The sequence below is a fragment of the Marmota monax genome, unplaced genomic scaffold (genome assembly GCF_021218885.2).
Source record: "Marmota monax isolate L192 unplaced genomic scaffold, Marmota_monax_Labrador192_F-V1.1 WCK01_AAM20220418_F8-fsc00063, whole genome shotgun sequence".
In the NCBI taxonomy this organism is placed as follows: Eukaryota; Metazoa; Chordata; class Mammalia; order Rodentia; family Sciuridae; genus Marmota; species Marmota monax.
Window position 1 is genome coordinate 874349 of NW_026693726.1, and position 13758 is coordinate 888106.

At 39.8% G+C, this 13758-nt stretch overlaps 1 protein-coding gene across 6 annotated transcripts in view; it reads right to left on the reverse strand.

The window, feature by feature from the left end:
• The window catches only part of Hnf4g (hepatocyte nuclear factor 4 gamma), a 261440-nt gene extending 257947 nt beyond the window's left edge, over window positions 1–3493 (reverse strand). For 5 of the 6 annotated variants that reach the window (XM_046460556.2, XM_046460554.2, XM_046460550.2 and 2 more), the window contains exon 1: window positions 3103–3492. The gene's annotated coding sequence lies outside the window, so the exon portion shown is untranslated. Of the gene's footprint in view, window positions 1–3102 lie in introns of all 6 variants that reach the window. The other variant, XM_058584393.1, reaches the window with a different exon arrangement.
• Between the last annotated feature and the right edge of the window lie 10265 nt (window positions 3494–13758).

Consider the following 13758-nt stretch of genomic DNA (forward strand, 5'->3'; position numbering starts at 1 on the left):
TAAGGCAGGTTTGCTCTTTAAGGTATAGTCATGGTGAATGGGCTAGATGGTATTGAGTTACAAAGGTATTCACACTAGCACCCTAATATGTATATACATGTAGCTCCTCCAAAGGGAACATCCCATATGATCTGGAATACTCAGCCACAAGCAAGGGGACAGACATGGCTTTGACTGTGGGGTGTTAAGGTTTTAGTCCTCACTCTCCCTCAGTTGGGCACCCCTATGCCATAAACAATCCAATGACTTACAGGGAGCAGCCATAATTACTTACATGGCCTGGAGCCATGTGCCTGCACTGGAACCTCCAGCTCTACTTCTTATAAAATGTGTGACCTTAATCAACTTATTTAAAGAATCTAAAAAAGAAAAAGTATGTAAATGGCTGAGAAAGATACCTAGTACATGCTGAGCATTTAGTAGGTGCCACCTAAAATATATAAACATACATTTGATTTGATTTGTCCAGCTATAAAAGCATGCTATATCTTAAGTGTTCCTTGTATCTATTCATGAGTGGCAGGACTGATAGCAACAGTTCAACTCTACATACATGAAGGATGAAGGTGAAGTGAAATAACTTCAGAAGGCTATATCATTATATGCCCAGTGTTGGGTTTGCACTGATAGCTTTTAAAGAATACAAAGCTATTTACCTCATTTCAAAAAATTGTGCTTCCACCCCAGCAATGTGAATCCTCTTTCAGCAAAGTGGCAAAACACTTTTTGCAAAGTGGCAAAACACTTATTACCTCTGGAAACTGTGATGGAGAACCACAAAAACACAACAGCCCCTACTAAACCAAAAATGGTCCATGTGATTGCAATATAGGAATTCTCATTTATTATCTACCTCCTGCTGTCATGTACCATATCTCCAGCTATACAGTACACATGCAAATGGTAACAAATTCAGTAGAATCTTTTACAAGTTCAACATAAAATGGCATCTTGAAATTTATTTAATTATCTTTCCATTTTTAAAGCAAAATTCTTGAATTCCTCAAGTCAAACATTCCAGGACGGGGTTATCTAACTTTCCAATATTAAACTCCAATATTGAGAAATCAATTTTTCAACAACAAAATTGGCAACTTTTAATTCAATCATTCTTATTCAGTATTGCAAGCATGCTAAGTATACTGTGGTTACCAAGGAAGTTTTTTAAATTTAAAGTTTTTTCAAATTTAAAGTGAACATCCCTTGGAGTCAACAATTCTCATCTCAGAATAAATGTTCAGCTGTACCAAATCAAAGATAATCACAATATCATTGTTTGTGATACTAAAAGCTTTAAAAAGCCAAGTGATCATTCAGAAAAGATTGGCTTACTACAAGAGGTACAAACACCGAAAAATGAATCTTCATATACAGACACAGAATTATTTGAAGGATATTAAAAATATATAAGTTTCAGGGTACTAGTATATGAATCATTTCAATTTTTGAAACAATGAAAGAAATATTTCTGTACTATATATACACCGATACTGGAGTAAAACAAACCCAAACATCAACAGGGGTTAAATACACAGAAAGTGAAATGAGAAGGAATGTCTGCTTTATATTTTACTAAAATTTGCATGCTGTTTTATAAACTAGTATTACCTCTGGAAACCATAAATATAACAAGGATTTTAAAACTAAATGGGCTGCTAAAAATGAAAATTATTGTTTGCAGGATATGTACGTAAAAATATCTCAGTAATTCCTGAAAATAATCTGTACTATCCCATTTGCTTTTAACCACAATTGCAGAATAAAATGCCTATAAAATCATAATAGACACACCTTAGTAAAAGGGTGTCCCTTCATAAAGCCTGTTAAGAACATTTCCATATTTATAAGACTATAAATTGGGGTTAAGAGGAATGAGTAGAAGACAAATAGCTCTCAATTTCCACAACACTTTGAAAAGTGAAAAATGAGTAATTTAGTAGCACTCACTACCTCTTTCTTCTCTGCCTTCCTCTCACCCCAAAGAGTACAAGAGAGGAGCCCAACACTATTTGGTCACTGGTTTCAAACACACCCATCAGGTGGCCTGAGTGAAACTGCACAGGAGATGAAAACAGGGAGGTGTGGTTAGAGTAGGGACAAGAGGACTATCAGCGAAAAATGGTGATAACTGAGGAGGAAGAAGAATTTAATGATGAATCAATGCTCTGAAGAGAGAGAAGAAACATGTAAAATGAGACAAACAGCAGGGGAAAGTTATTTAAGACCAGAAAATCTTGCTACCTATGAGGTGCTTAGTTTGCAAGACATTCCATGAACTTTGGAGCTTCTGTATTCTGTATTCTCTAGAGCCCTTACCCTCAAGTGAAAACTTGTAAAGTTGTTGTGGGTGTCGGAGAGGAGTGCTTTCACTAGCTTTTCAAACAGTCTTAAAAGCACAGTGCATCAGGTATAAATTATTATATTTAATTCTAAACTCTTTTGACATGCTGACTTATTCCCATTAGACATAGAATGATAACTTGTACTTATTTTAACTAAGCTTCCAAAACCACATTTCCTACCAAAGGAGGCTAAGATAGCTTAATAATATATATGAAATCGCCTCCAACAGCATCAGGGGAAGATGCCCAGACTTAATATGGCTCTAGGAGAGAATGGGTGGACAGGGTCTTGAGCAAAGGCCATGAGGTGATGCTCCTGGACCAAACACCACCCCCACAAATCCATAGACATTTATATGTCCTGGCCTTGTCCCAGTCCACAAAAATATTCCACCAAAGCCCCCACAGAATCCTGGGGGTCACGTGACTCTCGACAGCCACCACAGCTTTCTCTGCACCCAAACAAATACAACTTGTATTTTTCTTTTCCTGGGTGAATGACTTGCATATCTCCCCATCCCCCCCATCCCCCGCAGCCTCCCTTCCAACGCTTTCTGCTTCCTTGCACCTCGGGCTAGGAGAGGCCTCAGGGTATCTGCTTTCAACACTGCCTGGCCTAGGGGTCCTAGGGCTCAACCCCTCCTGGGCGGACGCCCCTCCTTCAGCCGCCCGAGGGGAACGAGACTCTTCCTGCTAGACACCCGCGGGGGAGGTGGACTGCGGTCAGCCCCGGGCATTCGGCGCAAGCGGAGAAACTTACCTGCGCGGAGCCGCTCCCGGAGCTCCCGCGTCGCAGTCAGCTGCGCGGCAGCCACCGCATCTCCCAGCAGCAGGTCCCTACCCACCCACCCCAGCAGCTGGGGTGTCCTGCGCTGCACTTTTCTGAGCCTGGGAAGTTTGCTGAAAGCCAGGAGGTGGGAAGTGGGGGTGGGGCTCTGGGAGAGGAGGCTTAAGGATTTTGTTGTTGTTGTTGTTGTTTTATTTGTTTGTTTGTTTTTTCCCCGATCTCTAGAAAAGATTTTAGACCATATGCTGGGAGAATATTAGCTTTGCTCAATGGCGACAGGGCAGCAGCCTGACTCTCACAGTTTGATCGATTTACTAAACAAACTGAAACGTGGGTGTGGATGTTAAACAGTAACCAGCAGCTTCAATGAAAACTGAAAGCAGCGAGGCCGCCACCGCCTCGGCGCGTTCATTTCCCTGTTCCCGGGGCCCCAGGGCGACTGGCAGGAGGGTCAGTAAGTCCCAAACCCCAGCCTCCTTTGACTACAGCCACTGTCTTGGGGCCTCTGCGAGGCCTCCAGGCGGTAACTGCCACACGCCGCATGCTGAAATGTCCAGCAGAGCGAGGTGCACCTCAGCTGGACGGCTCCCAGCCACAGTTGACCGCTTCCCCTGTTTCCCACATCCAGTGGAACCCCGCAAGGTTCCTCCCCGCAGCCTCAAGACACCGCGCCTTTCCCGCGACACGGGTGCTGTCAGCACCCCCCCACCTCACCCCCGCTGGGTCACGCCTTGTCTTGGGCGGTGTCACCCCTTGTGTTTCAGCACAAGCAGTGGCAGAGAGAAGCCTGCTGACCCTAGAATGCGGATCTAATTCTTAGCCAATGAAGTCCAGAAAGGGGCGGAAATATCATTAAAGGGATTTAAATGGTTTCCTAGGGGAAGGACTGCGGCCACACCGCTAGGGGACCGTGCAACCATTTTTTAAAATCGCACTTTGGGCCACTGAGGTTAAATTTTCTCTGATGATCCTAGCCACCTTGCTCTGCAAGAGTTCTAGGAAGAAAAGGCAGACTAGTTTTTCGTTCCTGGCCCTTCCAGCTACCTGTGGTTTTATTCATTAAGTACGTTTTCACATATGTATCTGATAGAAAACTTCCCTTTCTCCCTCCAATCCCCAAGACGCCTTCTAGAGCCTTCTTCGTCCAGAAAGGATGCTCAGATTCATCCATGGTGCGCTGGTCATCTTGTCAGACATTTGTTAACCAGAAACGTAGTTAGAGCTGTGGCTTTTAAAAATATCTCAGCAATTTAACTTCGTGGTTTTAGGAATGAATGACTTCGGGTCAAACAAGTAATTATCCTCATGAGATAAATAGTTACTTAATCCGTAGGGTGTTTCTTTACCAACCAGGGGATTGGCTGTTATTTTAAGACTGTAATAATGCCAGGGAGATCAAAGGACTAGGTGATTTTCTTTTCTTTTCTTTTTTTTTTTTTTTTCTTTTTTAGGTCGGGTTTACTAAACTTTCTCAGTTTCCTTCTTCTGAATATCTTGTTGAAAGACTCTTTTAAAAACATGTAGTTGGCTCTTTTAGAAATAGAAACAAAAGAGAGAGATCATATATTATTTTTTTTTAATCGAGCTTCTTGAGAAAACACATTCTTGGGATATCACAGCCCACGCGATCTGCAAACCATGTCAGAAAAGTGGCCTCTGTCCACGTCTCTCCGGAGAAATGGTGTAGATACAGCGGAGAAGGAAGAATTACAATTAACGGGTTGCATTTATTATGCAAATCTTTCATTGCTGTGTTGTTTACAGATCACCAGTGGACATTCTCTTTACAAATATTTCCAGATATTTGGATACTTGTCTTATTGTATGCCAAAATGCAAATATGTAGATCCCATAAAAGACTGAGTTAGGAGACAGACGTGCTCCCTCCCCATTCATAGAAACTTTAATGACACCTGACATCTCTTGTTCCCAGCAGAGAAATCATATTTTAACTCAAAAGTCTTTTTTAATTTGCTGTTAATTTGCGATGTCAGTAGGTTTGGTTTGGGATGATCAATTTATTACTGATGTGTGCTGGGATCACTGATCTACCAGGAAATAATCACATGTTCTGTGTTAAAATGATTTTGACCTATTATGTAGAATATTCGCTAGAGAATCTTACCAACAATTTTTTTTTTTTTTTTTTTTTGCACTAATGATGACAGAATGAGAGAAATTTGTGGGGGAGGGCATTGAAGAAAGGAAACTCTGTTGGTTCTCCGTTATAATCTATGAGAAGAATTGCATTTGTTCCATCTCGGAGAATCTCCGTGAAAAGTTTATGCAAAACGGCTGGGTAAGGAAATAGAAGGGAGTGGTTTCAGATGGATGAATGAATGAACGTCTGATATTAAGAGAAAAAAAAAAAACGTACAAGTAGATAGCTTTGGTTTTGGAGGTTGGTAGGTTTTACTAGATAAACCAATGCCAAAGAACCCAGCTTTAGAGCATCACTTACATTGTTCCTGAAACTAATTTATTACGATTCTCCATGGCATGGGTTTAAAATGCTTGAAGATGAAAAATGTGCTGTATGGATAGCTGTCTCCTGCTGTTTGGCAGTGTAGGGGTAGGGAGTGGATAACAATGAGAAGGAAGAGATCAGGATAATTTTTCAGGGAGAGGTTCTCAGAAAATATAAAGTTTCATTTCGCTCGTTGACGCTTAGGGATGAATTATACACATATGTATTTATGTCCTATCTGCTCTTTTAACCTAAAACCACACACACACAAAAAAAAATGTGGCAACAAAAAGCCCTTTACTTCACTTTCCTATTAAATGTCTCCTTTAGCTTGTGCTTTTCCTTCCTGCTTTGGTAATCTTTTTAATGTCATTTATGTCTTTCCCCCCACCCCAAGCCACCCAGGTTGTCTGGATAAGAACTCCAGGTTCTCCCACTAAGGGTTCTAATACTATTAATTAAAAGCAGTGGCCTCCCGCAGAGCGCTCAGGAGGTGGGGTTAGCGCGGGCAGCAGCGATGAGCCTCAGGGAAAAACTGTCTTCCTGATTTAAGCATCCAGAGACTATTTGTGAGAGCAATTCTGGACCCCTTGCCCTGTACACAAAATCATCCCAAGATGATATCTAGGCGCGGTTGGAAAGCTACCACCTCTGCTAACCAGGTTCAAGAACGTGATCCTCTCCGATCTCTGTGGTACCCAATCTAGAGTCGGCCACCGCCCCGCACAGGCGCAATCAAAGTGGATAACCACCCACCCTAGCTTGTTTATCGGAATGAGAAAAAAGAAAAATGAACAGCTCAGACAGTTCTCTAATTCCCGTTTTATTTATTTATTTTTTATATTTTCCTTCAAATTTGGGCAAAGCCTAGTGACATCTTCAAAGTCACTCGTTTTTGCAAGAACGCAGGTGAATTAAGAGTCCCGAGCTGTTTTGAGCGCGTCCTGCAACTCCACTGACCGAGCTGTGTTTGACCCTGGGGCGAAACAACGGATAAAACAGCCTCCGCCAGAATTTCAAAAACTCCCTGGAGGCCTCTGAATGTTTTATGCATCAGAAGGGAAGGCCGGGATTCCGGTCACAGGAGCTGGGAGTTGGGGGGAAGGGCTAGACCATCAGGGAGAGGGAGAGGGAGAGGGTGAGGGTGAGAGTAGGGTGGGGGCGGGTTCGTAGGTAAGACACCCGACAGGCCGCTTACAACCGGCTTTTTCTCCTGACCCTCGCTCTCTTTCAGCGAAAGCACAATCCTTTGGCTCCCTAGCGTAGCCCAAAGTGAGGGCACAGATTACTGCTGGTGCTGTAAAACTGTCCATTCGCGCCCTTAGGAAGGAGGATGCCAGGCCATGTCATTTCATCTCCAAACTTGTATAGTAAGATTCCACTGAGGTCGGTCTCTCTCTGTCTCTCTCTCTCTCTCTCTCTCTCTCTCTCTCTCACACACACACACACACACACACACACAGGGCCTGAAGCAATAGCAGATTGTGACTCAGATCCAGGGACTCTGGTACCCTCTCCTGCCTGTTATTTCCCTTCTCAGGTTTTTCACTAGGAGCCCACCTTTTAGCAAGGTAAAAGAGAAGGAAATTTAATATGGTAAAACAGAAGGAAAAAATCAGTAGAATAAACAGATTAAACACGGCACAGAGTTTGATTTTTGCCCCCTACCACTAGTATCATCCTGTAAAGGGAAAAAAGTCCAGACACTTGCCTGGCCTTTTGAGAAGAAAAGCTTAAAATCACTAAAACTTCAGGCATGGCATTTAGAGGGCCACCTACTTGGCACCACATTGACCCAGATAAAAATTACCATTTTTTTGTGTGTGTGCTCAAGTCGCAGATCAGGAGCACCAGTTTTAGTCCATGTAAGGAGGGCCAAAGGAATGTTCCCAGACTCCGTTACTTGTTAATAAAAACGCAAAGCCAAGATTTCAAATTGAGCATCTAAATTGAAACTGCGCTGTGTCTGTTATACATCTGACTGAGACACTGTGGAAATCAAACACTTAATAATTCTCAATGTCAGCGTATGATTCTTGTGCCAAAAAAGCAAACTCCTGGGCTGGGTGCTTTCCCCACAACCCTTCCCTTTGTAAATTTCCTGCTGAAGTATTGATTGCCAAGGTCTCTGCAAGATTTGCAAACTTTTACAGTCATTTATGGTGCATGCAATAAAAAGAGGTGATATGAGCACGCTAGTTCAAGGTGTAATGCAAAGATGTATTCCGTGCCCTTGGCAACTATCTGTGGGATCTGTTTGTCTTTGTAGAACACACCCTTCTCTGCAATGAACCCCTCTGTAACAAAGATTGGCCCTTTACATTTCCAGGGCCTTGCCCTTTAGTGGAAAGGTGCACACGTTCAAAGCAGAAAACTCAGTTATTTCAACCTCATTTTAAGCCAACAAAAAAAAGCTCCTAAACAAAACCGGAAAAACAGGAAAATGAAACTCTTTTAAATTCCCTACTTCTCTACTTTTTCTTTAATTAAGAAAATTAAAGTAAATCGATTACCAATTTACAGTGCAATCTCTAACTATCCCTTGCATAACAGGGTTCCACAGGAACTTCCCTTGTGAGAAAATAAAAGGATTAAGATTATGCCAAGTCAACACACTAGTTTGGATTGTATGTGTCCAAAGGGGGGAAAAAAAAGATCTTTGAATGTTTCACTTGAAAATATATGAAAGTTAAAGACTATTTACTATTATGCAAGTTTGCTGGATTTTATTTTTACAACTTAAAAAAAAAAGAAAACGAATACTCAAAAGCCCTCTTGTTTTCTCTGTAATCGTAGATAGAACTTAAATGCTTTATTAGAAACCGTATACCTTTACCAGTTTTACCAGTCTTTCTTTTTTTTAAGCTACGTTAAAAGATTGGTGGGAGGGGGCGGGCAGCGGATACTCATTTCTAAAATTCCCTACTTTGGACCAAATCGGTTTTCTCATCTAGTGCTGCAAATAAGAATGGGTGACATATAACTCCTGAAAGGTATTCAGAATCCTATACCTGCCATCTAGTGGGCATAAGAGAAAAAGGCTGATTCCAAGTATCAATCTAGACAGAATCTGGCTGTTTTCTTATTTACAAACAAAAACAAGTCAAAGAAATATACGGGGGGAAAAGTAAGCTTATAGCTAAAGAAAAGGAAATAAATTATTGTGTTAGGGAGCTTTATAACACAATCATTCAATTGTACTCCGTTTTCTTTGGTTTTTAGTAATAGGGTTACTGATCCTTTCTCAGATATTCAATTTATTATTATGCAAGTTTTCCTGAATATCTTATATTTCTTTTAATTTTTTTCTTTTTTTGCAGTACTAGGATTGAAACCACAGCCTTGCACATGATAGACAAGTGGTTTACTACTGAACCACATCCCCAGTTCTTTTTATTTTATTTTGAGACAGGGTATCCTTAAATGGGCCAAGCTGACCTTAAACTCGTCAGCCTCCTGGGTAGCTAGGGTGGGTAGCTGTGATTACAGACCTATGCCATTGAGTCTAGCTCTGTATGTTCTGTTTGTGTAGATTTTATTCTGTTTGTCTTCTTTTAAATTAAATTCTCTATCTGCTTTGGATCTAGTTGAGATGCAAATTATAAAAATTTTAAAGAAAGCTAATAGGTATATCCTATTTGAACTTTTAAAATATAGCATTGTATTTTAAAAGAGATATTCCCCATTTTTGCAAGAGAGAAAGAGAAAAAAAGAGAGTTAATTCCACTTACATACTTGTTTTTGATGCCTTGGTATAAGTATTATAATCCAAATTTGACTTCACTGAATATTAAAAAAGTGGTTCCAAACTACTTGGTATGGCGAATTAAAACTATATTTTGTTGAGGTTCACACTATAAAATATAGTACACATCAAAAGGTGCTGAATGCAATGGTTATTTGAATGATAGCTGACTCCCCAGTTCTCGTTTTGGAGTGCTTACTGTGGGATTTTAATTAGTTAACACATTAAGTACTTAGGACAGCTCTAGAAGATTTGTATCATTCACACCATTTTTACAGGCGGGCGAAGAAGCTGAGGATAGAAATCATCAAGTTGTGCAGACCAGGTGAGGTCACATATGTCTTTCATAAGCCACATTTTCTGCAAAATATCCTACATACAGCTAAAAATAAAACAAGGTCAGTTAATTTCCACTCTTTGTAAAAACCAAGTACTAAGAAAAATATATTGTAATAAGCAAATGACATTATTTGCCTCTTTTATTTAATAAAATTGTGGAGCAAATTACAATTCAAACCTTTAACAGATTAATCATATAGTCTATGATGCCCTCTTGTACTTGAATTTCAAGTTACTGACGCTAAGGCAGACAGTTCTTGAAATCCCTCCAAAAGATTGCCAAAGACTTATCCCTGAATTGAACTGGCTCTGTCAGCTCAATTCTCTTCTCTTCTCTCCTCATTCTAATTTCATATCTCATTTCCTAAGCAAAATTCACGTATGTTCTGAACATATTTTTCTATTTTCCATGCAATCTATTCTTCCTTCTCCAGGACAGTTACTTTATATATATGATCTAGTCAAAGATCTTAAATGATCACAATAAATATAATCAAGTTACCTCTATTAATTTGAATTTGTTCTCTTTGTCATGTGGACAAGTTTGATCTTCTAGGTCATATTGATAATTTTAGAAACTGTAGGTGAGTGATCAATGCCACCAAGTGCATTGTTTTAATCTACAATATTCAAAACATTAATGATTAAGTAGTACAGTGTTTTGTAGCTATTAATTTAAGAGATGTGAATGCTCTCAAAAGCTGACAGACATCAGCTGCCTCTGGATTCCTGCCATGGTTTGATACTCACAAGTGAGGCCACCAGTTCTGCCTTCCTGATCTCTTGTATGCCTCCAATCAAGATCAGACAGCAGATAAAAGCTGAGAATACAGCAGTCAGGTCCTTTGTATCTCTCCTGTGTATCCATGTAGATCTAAGTGCACTTTCCCCTTTGCAGGAAGAAATATTGATGCTCTCACAGGAAGAGGAGATTCAACTCCTGTTTAAGGTTAATCCCTCCACCTGTGTTCTTGATCCCGTCCCTTCCTGCCTGTGCTTGGCCTTGTTCTCTCAATTATTTCTTTTTCTTCTATCTTCAAACTCTCCCTCTTCAATAGCATCTTCCCTGAAAACTATAAATAAGTTCAAGTCTTGCCAATAAACCAAAAATATTTTAAAAAGCAAGAACAAAATTTCCTCCCTCTATTCTGTCCCTTCTGCTGTTGCCCTATGTTTTTTTCTTTTTATCCATTGCAGTTAAGATTCACTAGCCAAGGTGATGTATGGTTTCCTTATCGACACCTTCCATTCACTCTTCCAATGACCATAATCCAGCTTTACTTGGTTTCACTCCATGGACTCTACTCTCTGAAATAGCCTTTGTGGCATCCTCATTGGTAAATCCAATAAGGACAAGTTCAAACTTTATATTAAGCCCACCAGACTCTATGATTAACCTTCTCAATATTCTTACATCTGTATTTCTTTCCTCTTTGCTCTAACCAGCTCATAACAACTGGTATTTCCTGAGATTTTTTTACTTAGATATTTATTTCTTCTTCTCACTCTTTCTTGAAAACCCATACATTCAACATTTTACCTATGGGGTAGGGAGGGGATTGGCTGTTGACTCTTCAAATTGTATTCAAACCCAAGTCTTTCTCCTAAGTATCATTATTATAGAAGCTTTTGCTTATCACTTTAGACAACTTCACTATCAGATTCAATATTAGATGAATATTTACGTCTCCTTGGCCAGAACTGGATCCTGAAGACATCATTACAGCTGTGGATTACAGGAAGGTGTCTTGGGCTGAAAGACTGCCAGATCAAAAGCATTTGGGGTTTTGTTAATTAGTAAGTTGTATTTTACTGCATAACAAAACACCTTGCAACTTAAGACTTTACAACAATAACGATCACTGTGTCTTAATTTGGGGGGAGGTTTACAATTCTGAGACAAGCTGGGTGATGTGTATGATCTCACACTCATGGTTATGATCTCATCTGGGATACCTGGGACTCCCTCTCTTTCAATATGAACTTCCTATCCTCCAAAAGGCTAGGGCTTTTTCCCACAGTAGGCAAAGAGTTACAACAAACAAGAGCAAACAAGCTTCAATGCACTAGTCATTAAACAAACAAACAACAACAACAATTTATTTATTTATTTATTTACTTACTTACTTACTTGTTTCTTTGTTATTTATGGTACTAGTGAACCCAGAACCTCTTGTATGCCAAGCATATGCTCTACCACTGAGCTACATCACCAGCCCAAGTATCTATTTGTATCCCATTTGTTAATATACTATTTACCAAGTCAATCATAAGGCCGAGTCAAGAATCAAGGATTAGAAAGATAGATCCTATTTCCTGGTGGGAGACTAGCAAAGTGACAACACTTATGAGTGGGAAGTTATAGTGTGGATCGGGAATGTCCCCAAAGTCTCATGTTTTGAAGGCTTTGTTCCAAGCTGGTGGTTCTGTTGGGAGGTGGTCAAAACTTTAGAAGGAGGATCCTAGGTGGAAAAGGTGAATCACAGTGGGTATGACTTTGACTTCAAAGTCATTTTGTCCCTGGATTGATAGATCGATGGATCTATCTATCTATCTATCTACCTATTATCTTTCTCTCTATCTTTATCTGTATCTCTATCCCTCTATCTCTCTCTTCTTTCTGGTTGTCATGAGATGAGCAGCTTTGTTCCACCACACCCTTCCACCTCTATGTTCTGCCTCATGTGTACGCCAGAAATAATAGAGCTAACAAAGCATGGATGAAAACTTCTGAAACCATGAGACAAAATAACTCCTTCCTTCTTTACAGTGATTTTCTCAGGTATTTTGTCATAGTAATGAAGAGCTGACTAACAATAATAATAGAAATTTGTGGCCACCCCCTGCCCCAACTGTTGTAATAAATAAATACAGGTGAATAGGTATTGAGTAGGCAGAATTAGTGACTATCTTATCTTTCAAATTCTAACTTATAGTATCTTAAATAATAATAGTTTTTCAAGACAGTCTATGCACTCTAAGCAGCCCTTTAATTTTCTAGTTCATAATTTATCTTCATATCAGTGATTGTTAGATTTTCTTAGGTTTGGATCACTCTGAAAATCAGATGAAAATTTTGGTACCCTATAAACTAAATGTTTGTGTTTCCTTAAGTTCTTAGTTTGAGTACAATAAACTGGGGATTAGATTGGCCTAGTGTGACTTCATTTGCAAATGGGCTCTCTAGCAAAATAAGTTTAAATGAGATCATCAGAGTAGGACCCTAGTCTGATAGAATTAGTGTTCTTAGGTAGCCATCTGCAAGTCAGAAGATAGCCCTCACTAGAAATCAAATTGGATGGAGCCTTGAGCTTGGACTTCTAGGCTCCAGAACTGTGATAAATACATTTCTATGCATAAGGCTATGGTATTATGTTATGGCAGCTCTAGGAGACTAGTACAGCTACCTTTTATCTGATTAAGAATTCTTAATGTTCATTTTTGTTGTTAAAATTTCAAATAGGGTTTTAATCTCATGAGTAGATCATGACTGATAAAGGAGAATATGGTGGCATGAAGGGCAACTGGGTATTTATGTGTGAGTTCTCTACTATCTACGACTTCCTGAAGATTGAAGTTTTCAAACTACTACGTTTGGCTCATAGGAAGTTAATACCTCTCTATACATCCATTTGGTATTTCCCCTTCATCTTCAGGAACATTTGGGTAAGCCATATTACTCATAGGAAGAATTAGAATGTTGGCAGTTATCTTAGGTGGCAGAACTGTGCTCCTGTGTCAACTGGGCTATGTCCCATTTACAGTTGGTTGCCTTCATGGTGGCTGGGTGCATCCCTGTGGAGTTGGTCATTCATCATGGTAGTGGCAAGGATTGACCCATATAGTTGTGATGCAGATAGAGAGTACTCCATCAGCTTGGTTGCAAAATCAACACAGTAAGGAAGAGACTCTCAGATGTTCCACTAAAGGATATTTACATAAGGAAGAAAAAGAAACCCTGGTTGTTACTCTGAAACATTTGGGTTTGTTTGCTAATGTGGAATAAGCTAGCCAATTTTAACTGAAACAGAAAGTGGGGTTCTACTTTGCAAAACACTAAAATCTTCTTAAGTATATG